Source organism: Coturnix japonica, chromosome 11, assembly GCF_001577835.2.
Source record: "Coturnix japonica isolate 7356 chromosome 11, Coturnix japonica 2.1, whole genome shotgun sequence".
Lineage (NCBI taxonomy): Eukaryota > Metazoa > Chordata > Aves > Galliformes > Phasianidae > Coturnix > Coturnix japonica.
In genome coordinates this window covers 17400496-17413313 of record NC_029526.1, presented here as the reverse complement: position 1 = coordinate 17413313, position 12818 = coordinate 17400496, and the positions used below count along the sequence as shown (strand labels likewise).

The 12818-nt window shown below is 50.5% G+C and overlaps 1 protein-coding gene across 3 annotated transcripts in view; it reads right to left on the bottom strand.

Moving 5' to 3' along the window:
• The window catches only part of ZFHX3 (zinc finger homeobox 3), a 144803-nt gene that overhangs the window by 91451 nt on the left and 40534 nt on the right, over positions 1-12818 (bottom strand). The window lies entirely within an intron of this gene.

Here is a 12818-nt window from a genome sequence, read left to right as displayed (position 1 = left end):
GAGCACAGGCTGCACACCCAATGTCACAGCTCCACTTGCTGCACCCTGTCATTGCCTCCTGAGCTGCAGCCCTAATGGAGCCTGGGCAGAACGCCTTCCTAGAGTTAACTGTGAGATTAGATCCCCAAAAATGCTACTGCTGTGAGCTGGAGCCCAGTAATGCAGACCATGGATCAACAAGAGATTGTGAAGAGGAACACTGTAATTCTGTTTCCAAAAGGTTCAGTTGTCTCAGGTGCTGTTTTGCTTACCTTAGCTAACATGATGCTCTGACACTGCCCTGCAACAGCTTTTGCTCTCCCACTGAAAACTTGTCCTTCACTACCAGCTTGCTTTAAACCGATCCCAGATTCTTCTGCACTGAGGCTGTGTATTAATGTTCCCCCAACATGACACATCCCCTCCACCTCACTGCTACCTTCTGCCTTGAGGACAGTGATCCAAATCAAACCAAAACAAATTCATATTGGGTGAAAAACTGAGTAAAGCCAAACTCCATAAGCCTTGTGTTTCTGCCAGGAACACGGACAGGAGTACCCATGCAGACTTCAAAACAATGTGGATAAAGAGCACCTTGCTTTCAAAACACCCAGACAAAACAACACGCAGTTTGCCAGCCTGGACAAGCAAGTCTGTTGTGTCAGAAAAGCAGAAATTAAAAATAAAATAAAAATCATCATTAAGCAGACAGCAGAACTGCAAAGAACAGCAAGCTCCCCAGGAACACGCGCAGATGTGACACAACGTGAACCTGAGCATCTGCAGTACCAAGAACTCTCGATTGGCAGAAGACGCCTGACTGACAGCGGGGCCAAAAGGGCCAGCAGGGCTGGTGGGGCGGGAGGGTTAACAGCCTGATTGCAAAATCAATGTCATAAATGCTTGGTAAGTTACAGGAACATGCGGGAAGAGGAGGCCGCGATTGATAAAGGACTGCGGCTTTGATGCTGCACTGGGGACTTGTTTATTGACAAGAAAGCCGATCTCTTCTCCCAGCCAGGCCAGGCCAGGCAAACCTGCAAGCGCTTACCAATTAATTGGTGGGCTTTGCTGCCGTGGGTGGCTTTGACGTGTCTCCCCCTACTGCAGGTTAACCAGTGCAGGAGGTGTGTGGCTGTGGGGGATCAGCACGCAGCCGTCGGCAGGTGCAGCACAGCCCCACAGCAGAGCCCCATACGCAGCCCTGCACCTCCTGCCCATCATTTCATCTCCAGAGCTACTCCCACGGAGCAGCGCCGCAGGAGAAGGCACAGATTTATTTCCATTCACTTGTGGACCCTAGATATTATCGGTTTCTCTGAACTGAATTCAGTTTTTAAGCAAACCATGATTTGAGCAGCAGCACAATGTTGTCAGCTTGCTGTCACAGGCTCTGCCTCCTGCCTGTCCCCAGGCCATCCCCAGCTGACCCAGACAGACAGCAGAGCGCTGAGGACAGCCCCGACCCACACGCTGTGTGCCCCCCGCCCGCCTCATGCTGTTTATCAGCCAGTCAATAAGAAAAGGTAGTTCTTACTTAAGGAGGCAGAAGTCAACTCGTCAGGTCGATCAGCACTCTGTCTGTAAACACGGTTTCCCGTAAAATCAATGAACTCCAGTTACAGAGAGAGCAGCCTGAGCGCCGCAGACTCCCCATGCTCCTGTGCCGGGCAGTGGGGAGGGCTCTCCCTCAGTCCCGGCTCGACCCCACACCACATGGCTGCCCCCAGTCCCACATGGCTTCATGGCCTGCAGGCAGCCTGCCGGGCCTGATCTGTACCTGCAGCCCCCCCACAGCGGGCTGGGGTCCGGCGGATGGCACTCCATAGGCAGGCTGCAGCGAACAGGGCTCCAGGGCAGGGCAGCAGACACGGCACTGTAGGGTCCCACAGCTGGACGGCCCTGTGCCCCAATGCCCCACGCTGTCACCAGGCGCTGCTTCCAACCACGGCTGCTTCGCTGGCAGCCATGCTCTGACAGGAGGCAGAGCGACCCCACGCTGCCCTCGGCTCCCCCAGCCCCATCAGCCCCATCTCCCTGCACACACCACAAATGCCATCTTTCAGCCATGCTGCAGCTCAGGGCGGCCCCGCGCTCCCCCCGGGCGGTGGTGGAGGGAGACGGCGGGAGGAGGGGTTCCTGCTGTTGCCCAGGCTTCCCGAGAATTAAATATGAACAGCCGTGCTGTGTAATTTTAAATTGTTAATTAGCACAGGGTTAATTAGGCGGCCCTTTCACAAGAGGCTGTTTGGCAGTAAACCAAGACTGGAAGCAATGAGGAAGGAGGAAAACAAAAGGAGAAAGAGACAGTGAGAAACTGTTCCCTCTGCTAATGACCCACATGGCACCATGAAAAAAGGGTGCTGAGGACAGGGAAAAGATACAAGCAGATGCATTACATCCACGGCCATTACCCTGGAAGACACCCAGGCGGCCCCCCCTGCTCTTCCCACAGCACACAGCGCTGCCACGAGCGGCCGCAGCACACAGCTCCCTGATCCCAGGCTTTGTGCTGGGGCTGCACAGAGGACGTGGCTCACACAAGCACAGCCAGCAACTGGGCCCGAGCGCTTCCTGATCTAGAAGGCTGCGCAGTGGCCTCTAAACTTTGTAAATACACGCCTACCTGTTGTGCCAACAGCCACTCCATAAATCAATACCACACGCACAGGCTGAGACCGCCCTGGATCAGCTCTGGCGCAGGTGCTGCTGATTTGCAAGAGAACAGGAAAGAGACGGAGAGAAGAGGACAAAGAAAGCACAAGGGTGAAGGTGGGCTTGGAAGCCCTGCACACCCCTCCTCAGCCTTTGGAAACATCCTCAGAGGGACACAGCATGGCAGGGTGCTCATCTCAGAGCATCGTTAAGGTTGGAAAAGACCTCCACAATCACCAAGTTCACCAGCCCATCACCTCCATGCCCACTGACCCAGCCACGTCTCACTGAGATGCACCAGGCTCGGGAATGGAGAACAGAACCTCGGGTTGCTCCTCGGGCAAGAGCAAAGCAGTCACCCAATATGCCTGGAGTGTGACATGAACCCGGTACATCAAAGCCTCCCGTGTCACTTCCCAGCACCTGACATGCCACAAAGCACTCTCATAACACGCAGAAAACCACATATGGAAAAACACGATGAAAATCATTACTTAGGATCAAGAATTCAAAAGTTAAGGAAGAACAGAATGTATGTCGTTGCCAAAGCAACTTTAATTTTGCTCCACTATGCATATGGATTATGATACTGTCTAATTACATGATCACACATTGCCTCACTTAGCAAGCAGGATGCTCACATATGAGGGTAAGATAAAGTTGCACAAGCGTGTTGTCACTGTATGAGGTTTATACAGTAGCTGTTATCACATAAATCTGTGGGAAGTCACTTCCTAGAATAGAAAGATCTTTTGAAAGTTCCCAAGCAACACGAGCTGCATACTCAAGCCTTGCAGAACACACAGATCGCTTCAATTCCTGGTTTGACAAAATACTTTATCTTCTAACAAACATAAGATATGCATTCCAGCCCTTTCCCATTCATTAAGGTGCCAGAAAGATTGGCAGATGTTATTATGACAAAGAGAAATGCTGAGGATTCTGTAACAGGAAGTGAATTATTCGGATAAAATGATACACATGAGCCAAAATTTATCCGTAACAGTGAATGCAGATGCACAGCATGTTGAGTGCTCTCTAGTTACAGGTTTCCATCCACCGTATCTGCATCCTAAGATTCTTCTTATGCAACTTCTAGGAAGACAAATGAAAATAATGATATTTATTTGCAGAGTTCAATTTAAAAATAACTTCCACGGCAAGTTGTGTTTTGGCGGATCACAGGGGAGCTGCCTCATCAGCAAATGTGGTTTGCTGAGCATCCGTACTCAGGTGTCTGTGCTGCCAAGTCCTGAACAAGCTCTCTATCTGGCCTTCTTCCTCTTCTCAGCTTTAACTCTACCCACTCAAATGGTTTAAGCCCAGCTTTGAAACTCCTGGAGTCTCTCTGCAGACACTGCTCAGTGCCAGACTGCTCTGTGCAGCACAGATGTGCCAACTCCACTGCAGCAGGAGGAGAACTAGGAAACCCAGCATGCCTGCTGCGGGACAGAGGATCCAACCAGCAGTGACCCACTGGTTCCATCACACACTGACAAGAGTCCGGGGGCTGCAAGTCCTCACCAACCAGTTCACTACTGTGCTGATGCCACGAGTTCACTGGCTTCTGAGGGATGCAGGCTGGCCTAGATGGGACAAGGGTCCCAAAGAGGCTGAGGTAGGACACAGAGGCTGGCAGGAAGGGAAGCTCCATCAGGCACCTCCAATGGTCAGGATGGCCCTCAGCCTGCAGGATGGCTGCACGGAGTGATCATGGCCAGCGGCCAGCAGCTCCGAGACCGGCACTGACAGCACGACCAGCACTGCACTGCATACACTCATTAGCAGGGCACAAAGCACAAGCAGCCTTACACCAGGCTCACATGCAAAGGCACAGCAAGTTCCTCAGATCTTCACAGGATCATTAGCATAAACAGCTTTTCAAGCAGCGGGAAGCAAAGGAAACGCTGAACAAAACAGGGCTGAAAGCAGTAGGGCTCAAGCACTTGGCATGAAACTATGAGAAAGGGTCTCCTTGAGAAGGTGAACCTTCCACATTATCCACATTTTTTTCTCTGTCCTTCACACCAGCTGAAGTTGAGCCAACGAGTGCACTGCAAGATGCAGATTGCTTTTCAGAAGGCATTTTGTTATGAACTATTATTCCAAGTTTGCTGATCCCTTTGAGCCAGCTACTGTACTACACACAAAAATATTTATATAATCGTCAACCCACTGCCATTGAGAACAGAGTAAATCCAGAGGAGTGCCAGAGTGCTTCAAGGGAGCAGCTGGGGAAAAGCGCACTCGTTCCTCCAGAGATGCTCTTTGCAGTGAAAGTATTTCGTGGCAGAGGTGAACTAGCTGAGGTCGCAGTTCTCTCTACAAAACAAAGCAAATCATCACTCAGTTTATCAGTGACGTGTTGTTCACATGCTCCCAGGACAGGCAGCTTGCTTTCATGTCCTGCAGGAACCTCCCTCCTCTGTGTCAGACAGCAGAAGCTTCAAATTTTGTTTCAAAACATTGCACATTCCTTGATTCTTCAGTTTGCGCAATTCGCTCACTCCTTTGCTCTAAAACCCCAATGTTTCTTGTCAAACCTGGCTTCCACCCTCTGTTGCAGCATAAAGGACTACACTCACATCTGGTACCCATTTTCAGTGCAGTGTTACAGGCCAAACTCTGAAAGCAACCAAGCAGCACTTGGGCCGAGCTGCTCCGCTCAGCTGCTGTCTCCACAGTTACTCCAGTCCCATGTTTTGGGAAAGGGTCCCACTCTTTCTCCCTTGTGCCAGAACTGATGCTTGCCATTCCTCCCTCTCCATTTTTTACCTTCATAGTGAGTTCAACGAGAGCTGCCACAGATCCCTGGGGCCAATTCTGCCTCACCATGAATGGCAGCAACATCCAGCAGGGCCATATGCTACGCAGCATCTACACGCAACTAACCCACAGAGATGCCCTGCATTGTTTGGAGTTTCAAACACCAGCACGACACCATCTCTGACACATTTGTCTGTACTTACACCACCAGATCACTGTTCTCTGTTCCAAGAAAGTGTAGCATTTATAGCGAGACTACAGGATGCAAACCACAGCAATGACTCCTGAAAGTGAGAAATTCCAGCTGGCTTTTGTGGCTTTGCTGATGGTTCATCCATTCCTTCTTCCAGTTACTGGATGTGCTGAGCAGTCCCACCCAATGAGAAACACATGGCACATTTGCACTGCTAAGGAGAGCCAGCTCCTACAAACCACGGCAGCCAAGGCTCAACCAGCCCCGCAACAAGACTCCAAAAGCAGACGCAGCCAACCTCACATGGCCCCACTCGGAAGGCGAATGCGGTGCCGTCAGGCAGCACTCCCTGAGCGGGGCTCCTCAGTACAGTCTGCAGACTTGCATGCCTAGAGAAGAAGTCCTGCCAACGCTCCTTCCTTTCTGCTGATTTACCCAAACAACACATGTGTTCCAGAGCAGTGTCAAGGGCCAAACAGAGGGTAAGAGTTAGATTCCTATGTCATGCAGATCTCCTCTGCCAGGGCTCAGATCCAGTCCTTGTTAGGAAACAGACGCTGCCTGGTCCCAGGCACAGCCGCTCCTTCCCACCCTTTGGGGAAGCCTGTGGTGCTGCACAAGCAGAGCATGCTCAGCGGCAGGATCTCATCAGCATGAGCTCATCTGGTTACCATTCTGCTACTGAGACAAACACCGAGATCTGTTAGTTCTGAATTACACACCAGTGGTGCAAAGCCACGCTGCAGAGGTCACAAGCACATGTGCTCCAATCTGCTACCAGTGTTTGGCACGGAGTTACCTTGCTGGAAGGGAATCTTTGAAAATAAATGAAGAGAACCCTGAAACCCTGGTAGAGAAATCTGCCAGATGCTTGAGAAATGGGCTTCCCAAGTAGGCTACATGTAAGGCAAATTTAGTAGAACTGAGAGGATTCCCACAAACAGAGCACCTGAAAACTCACACACTTACAAAACACAGCCCTGCAATAAACTCCAGACGCAGTACTTTGTTATTTAGGTATTTCTTTACCTGGGCAAAATAAACACTTCTGATTGCAGCAACCAGGAGCCAATAACTACATGCCACTCAACAGGCTCAAAGTCTCAAGTTCATGCTCTCTTGGTTCGCAGCAGGCAGCTGCTCTATCCCTGTAACACTTCAGAGCAAACACATCTCTCGTGAAAGTTTAACTATCTCACAAAGGAGAACTGACACCGATTCAGATAAATACAGGTTTCAAAGCACATGCCCAGCAGATCTGTACAGACTCCCATACCCAGATACAACTGCATCCCAGCACACCTACATAGCATCAGGCATCTTCAGAGCCGTCACTTCGGAGGTGGGGAAGGGACTTCCTACATGTGCTTCCAGGGACCTCCAGGACTGAAAGTGTTACTTTGCTGCTTACCCTCTTGCTAATTGTGGGTTTTATTTTTATTTCCTATTACCCTCCTGCTCTCCTGATGAGATTATCTTACTGGAACTGACACAGTTGGAGGCTGTAGCCATACGCGGAGCCTCTCAGGAGGCAATGCAATTTTATTTTCATTGATCAGAAATCAGCAGGGCAGTAAATGATGGGAAATTCCATTAGGAGAAATACTGGGCCACGAGACTGAGCTATCTAGGTATGCCCAAATCCCACAAAGTCCTATCTCAGAGTCCCATCTGGATCCCAACAGTCATCTTTCTTCCTCCCCAGACGGATAAACTACTACTAACCTGCTGTTCTGAATCGCCGACCGCTCTGCTGGAAGTTGAGGCAATGCTGTCAAAACAGCCCCAAGGGTTCACTTAGTTGAAACGAAAGACTTTGGTACACACAACAGTGTTTAGCTTTCCCAGCTCAGCCTTGCTGGCTGCTGTGGGATCAATGGGGTTTTATGAGCAAATGCCCTATTCCACAGCCAGCAGCCAGCACTGCTCGCTCACGTCAGGCAGGTGCTAGATGTGCCTACACACCACTGCATTACTCAGCTCTCGGGTGGTCCCAGGAAAAGCCAAGGGATGTCCTGGACTCTGGCAAACACTGAGCCTTCACTACAGAAAGGACATTTCTTCAGGGACAGAAACCTCAGGGCATGCACTACTTTGGTAAAACCCCTTCTGACAAAGCACTACCGAATACTGTCATGAGCCCACACGGACACGAGTGCAAACTGAGAACCACATTCCAATCCTATTTTAAAATACCACGCATACAGAATTTTCACATTCCATTTCACATTTCTGGATTAAAATCCTGCCGTTACAGAACTCCCAACAAAAGCCCTCTCTGATCTCGCTGGCTCTTTCCTTCCTGCTGATGGACAGGTTGTGTCCGAGCCCCTCAGCTCCCGCGGCACCAGCACAGCACGGGTTAACAGGAGCTGACCGCAGCACAGTTGTTAAGGTAATCAATACCAGTGAGATACTAAAGCAGCATAAGCCACATTATTGATTGCCAAGCAGATGATAAAACTGTTTATTATGATAATTGCAGGGTGCCTGCAAGATGCTTCTAGTGCTGTCTTGAGCTTTTTACAAAAATAAGCATTGCCAGGGGACAGGCTGCTGTCTGCAGACCTCCTGAACCTGGTTAAAGTCCTCCTCTCCACTGTGCCAAAGCAGAAATGCTGAGCTACCTGCGGCTCCAGGCTTGGATGCAGAAGGTCTCATTTCCAGAGACAGCCCCTGAGCATCGTGCATACACCCAACGCCTGCTCGTGCTCCAACATGCACAGACCTGCTCTCACAGTTCTCTTGAGCAATGTCTTCCATGGAAGGAGAGAGAGACCAAAACTTCACTTTTCAGGTTTCCTGATTAGATGAAAATCAAAACTCTTCTATTTCCCACTCTACTTCCCACTTTCTTCAATCTTTCAATTGCTTTTTCTCCTCACCCAACACTTTCTCCAGTTTATTTACATCCTTGCTAAAAAGTGAAATAGAATTCTTCTCTCTAAGGCCAAAACTATTGCACAATACACTGAAAACTACTTCTCAGATGACCAAAATCCAGATATACCCGGCTCAGGGGATTCACCTCTGCAAAGCTGGCTGCACCTCATGGAAGATGACACAGCAGCTCATCATCCGGCCTCCAGGTGTCTGCATGATGAGCAGCTCGTCTGCCAGGATAAAGTGAGACAACATTCTGACTCTGAAGCCACCACAAATACCAAAAGTTCCTCTTGAGCTAAACACAGCAGCAGGCATTAACTGGCCTTCAGCAGACAAGCAAAATGCAAACTGCCAGATGGCATCCGCTCTAGCAAAAGCATCTCTTGCTTCAGGAACAGGAACGGAAACTATAACATAACTGGGCTCCACGTTAACACTACTGTCAAATCACAGCTTAAAATGACTTCTAACAAGGCCTGAAGCTCCAGGGTTCTGTCAGCAGCTCTACGGGAACTAATTATGAAATACAGGTCCCATTATCTCCCAGTATGGACAAAGCTGTGACAGCTATGTTGTTGTATGAGCCCAAAGGACCATATGCTACGGACTGCACAGTGCTTGGTGCAGAGCTCTGCTATTCTGGCTGGCTGCTTTCAGGCCATTTGGGTCACGTTCTCCAGGTAATTACAGTCTACATTTGCAAAATAAACGTTACGCCAGTCAAGGCAGTTTGACTGCCCCAAACCTGCATCACATCAACAACGGTGCTTCTGCCTGATGCTCCAGCCCATCTTCCTCTTATTCTCTCCCCAGGGCACTGGGATGACCTCCCTGCTCCCCAGAACCCCCTCATTCCCCGTTTCCCCACCCCAGCCCTTTTCCTCCACTCCCTCCTTTATAAAGATTGGTGAAAGTTTGCACTTCTCCACCTTGCTCGCAGAGTAGGTAAAAGGCTCGTGGCAGAACTGGTAACGTGCTCAAAGCTGCCACTTGGTGAGCAAGCAGCTTGCAGCACACAGACACTGCTCCAGACAGCAGCAACATGGCCACAAGCTGCTGAAAGCTGTCCCACATTACCCGAAAACACTGCTGACAGGCCATCAAACTCAGCACCAAGGGCTAGAAGGGCCAGTGCTGCTCCCTCAGGCTCCCATCAGTAATTCTGAAGATAAAACAAGACCAAAACAAACCTTTATATTTAGAATCCAAGGAATGGGAGAAGACATTCCTCCCTACCGCTCTTTGGAGGGCCAACCACCGCCATACCCTTCCTTCCAGGCCCAGGAAGAGCAGAACAGCTGATGAGCAGCCAGCACCCAGCAGCGTCAGCCTCTCCAGGACAATTCATTCTTTGTTCTGCTTAGGAAAGCCACCACTATCTACAGCCAACCCCTGCTCCACACCTGCCCACAGTTACAAGCCCTCTGAAAGCCACTTCTCCATTTGAAGCACAACATGTGCAGCTCAGCTCCCTGTGTCATGCATCTTGGTCTGTGACCATCCTCAGCCACAGAGTGAGCACAGCCCCAGCTGCACACAACTGCTGGCCAATCCAAGGCACTGCCCATGAGCCTGGGCCCTGCAGGCCCTTCCTGTGCAGGGAGCCATGCACCAGCGGCCACACTCAGCAGGACGGGCCGGACCCCTGTTCACCAGCAGCATCTTTCCAGATCTTCATAAACCACAGCTGACAAGAAACAAAGCAGCTCCAAGCAACGGGGCTTTCATCAGTGCAAAGCACGCTGCTCCCAGCACGGCCCCAGCACTGATACAGAAACCCACTGAGATCAGGGCTGCGGAGCGCTCAGCTCAGCTCTGCTGTGCACCAACCATCACTTGCCCTTCCCTACAGGCCCGGCCAGGGCAGCCCCCTCCCAGCTCCCCCCACCATTCCCCTGCAGTGACCCCCATATGGACAGTGCTGCACAACGTCCCGGACACAGCGCGTGGATGTGGGCTGCGCTCTGCCTGCAGAGGAGCCAGGGACAGCAGAGCAGCGTCCCAGCACCACTCACTTTTCTTGAAAACATCTGTTTTCATTATCAGTATTGCTTTTAATTAGCACTTAATTAATTAGCCTTAAGCCCTCACACAGCTGGAGGAAAATTCTGCTCCTAAACGAACAATTAATAGGTGCACTACGGGAATTTCTTCTCATCTTCAGCAGTGTGTTTCTCAGCAGAGCCTGCCCGGTGCGCAGCTCATCCCTGGGCACCTGAGCCTGCACAGCACACACACGCAGCCTGCGCAGCCCGTGCAGCCTCTGTCACCCAGTGCCCGCTCAGCACTAATGGCAATGCAGCCCCAGCCCGAAGGATGGAACCGCAGCACTGCTGACAGCAGGACCCCGCACTGTGCTGAGCCACCACTATTGCTCAGCTGGTCCCTGAGGAGGTCAGACAACTCAATGCCCCCTGGCCTGTGGAAAGGACCTGACAGTTCAGTTTGAGAGTTCGGGCAAAGCACAGTCCAAAAAGAAAGAGCTCAATGAAATACACGAGAAAACAGGTCCATCTGTAGCACAAGTACCAGAAATAGGGTCTCTGGATCAAGTGTTTCTTCTCACGACCAGAACCAAGACCATTCACAGGAGCAGCCCCGGCACACTGCCTCAGCCACTCCTGAGAAAGCAAAAAGATGGGGAAGATGAAGGAAGCAAACACTTGCAGTGTCCAATGAGCCCAGATACCAATCAGACCACAAAGCACCTAGGGGGAAAAAAGGAAACACGCAGCAATTAATTCTTGGCTTCTTGTTCTAGCTGTAGGCAAGGGAAGGTGCACGGCGGAGGAGCCTGCAACACGTGGAGCTGGGACCTGCTCCAACAGCCCAGGGGCGACAGCGCTGGCTCCCAACACGGGAAACCCAGGGCGGCTCTCCAGCAGGTGAGGGCTGGGGCGGCTCCCTGGGGAGGGAACAACGTCGGCATCATTTCTTCTGACTGTCCTGGGGCAGCCCACAAGGCGAGGAGTCCCTTAAAGAGAGAATGAGGGCAGGCTACAAAATAAACCCAGCTCCTGCTACTGAGCTTCAGCTGGAAACTGAAATAGAAGTGAAGCGTCAACGAAGTACAAATAATTTCTCACTCTTAAAAGAATTTCTCAAAGAATAAAAATGAAAAAAAGAAAAAAAAAAAGCAGGTGGGAAGGAAATAAACCTGTTCAACAACTGAACTAATGTATACACTGGTATAAACAAAGGAAGGAGCTGGAAGAGAAGGACGTGAGAAATCTCCCACTTCTACACAAGCATTCAACAGGAGGCTTAAAATGCAGTTTCTCTTTCCAAATATAGCTTGTTTCTCTCTCTTTGCAAAGTTCAGATAGATACACAAAACTCTTGCATAAATCATACTCAGCTGCTAGCTGCGCTGCTGTGCTGCAGGGAGAATGTCAGACCATGTACAGTGACCATGATCAGCTCTTCCAAAGTTGGCAGAAGTCAGACAAGCCACCTTTATGAAACAGAAGATTAAAAAAAACAACAAACCTCTGTCATAAAATAGTCTGGAACAACGCACACCTTCAGACTTGTCACTTCATTATTACACCCCAACAAAGTTCTTTCCAACACCTCCCCATAAAACACTTGTAACAGAAGGAACTCACTCAGCCCAGAGAAGCTCAGCCCCATGCTGCAGTCTGACAGCCACCCCCTGGGAGCCAAGCAAGAGAAGAACACATCTGCCACATCTTTTCCTTTCTTTCTGTTTCCTTCCCCTAGCAGAGGGGCAGTCACAGCACATATCAGGAGCCAAATCCTCCCCGTAACACCACAACCGAGAGGACAAGACTTCGGTGAGAGCCTTCAGAGATGGGCAGAAGTGCAACAACATCCAGCAATGTGCCTCTGACCTTGCAAGCAACAAGTTCCAGAACCCAGACACAGAGACTGCCAAAACCCCTCACCCCATCGCACAGGGCATCTCCTTCCAGCTTCCTTCTGCTCGCTCTGCCCAGCACAAGGCAGAGGTATCAGCTTCACCAGTCAAAGAACGAATTAATTTACAACACAACTCTCTAATTTACAAACTCTCCTTCTCACCCCACACACGCCTTCCCTATCAAGCAGGGAGGGAGAACCAGCAGGCAACCTGCCACGTTCTTGCAGGCCACATCTTAACCACTTGGATAAGTGAGGATAGGGGGAGAGCCTTCAGGAAGCTGAGCGAGAGAAAGCGAGGCCTGAAGGAATCATTAGATCATCCCGTCTGGCGCCCTGCATGTCAAGAGCTAAAAGGCTGTGGCTCTTTGTCAGCTATCCGCTGAGATGATCAGTTTGGGAGGCTGGGAAGTAGTCTGCTCACTTGTTCATACACTTGTAGGGGTCCATCTATCAA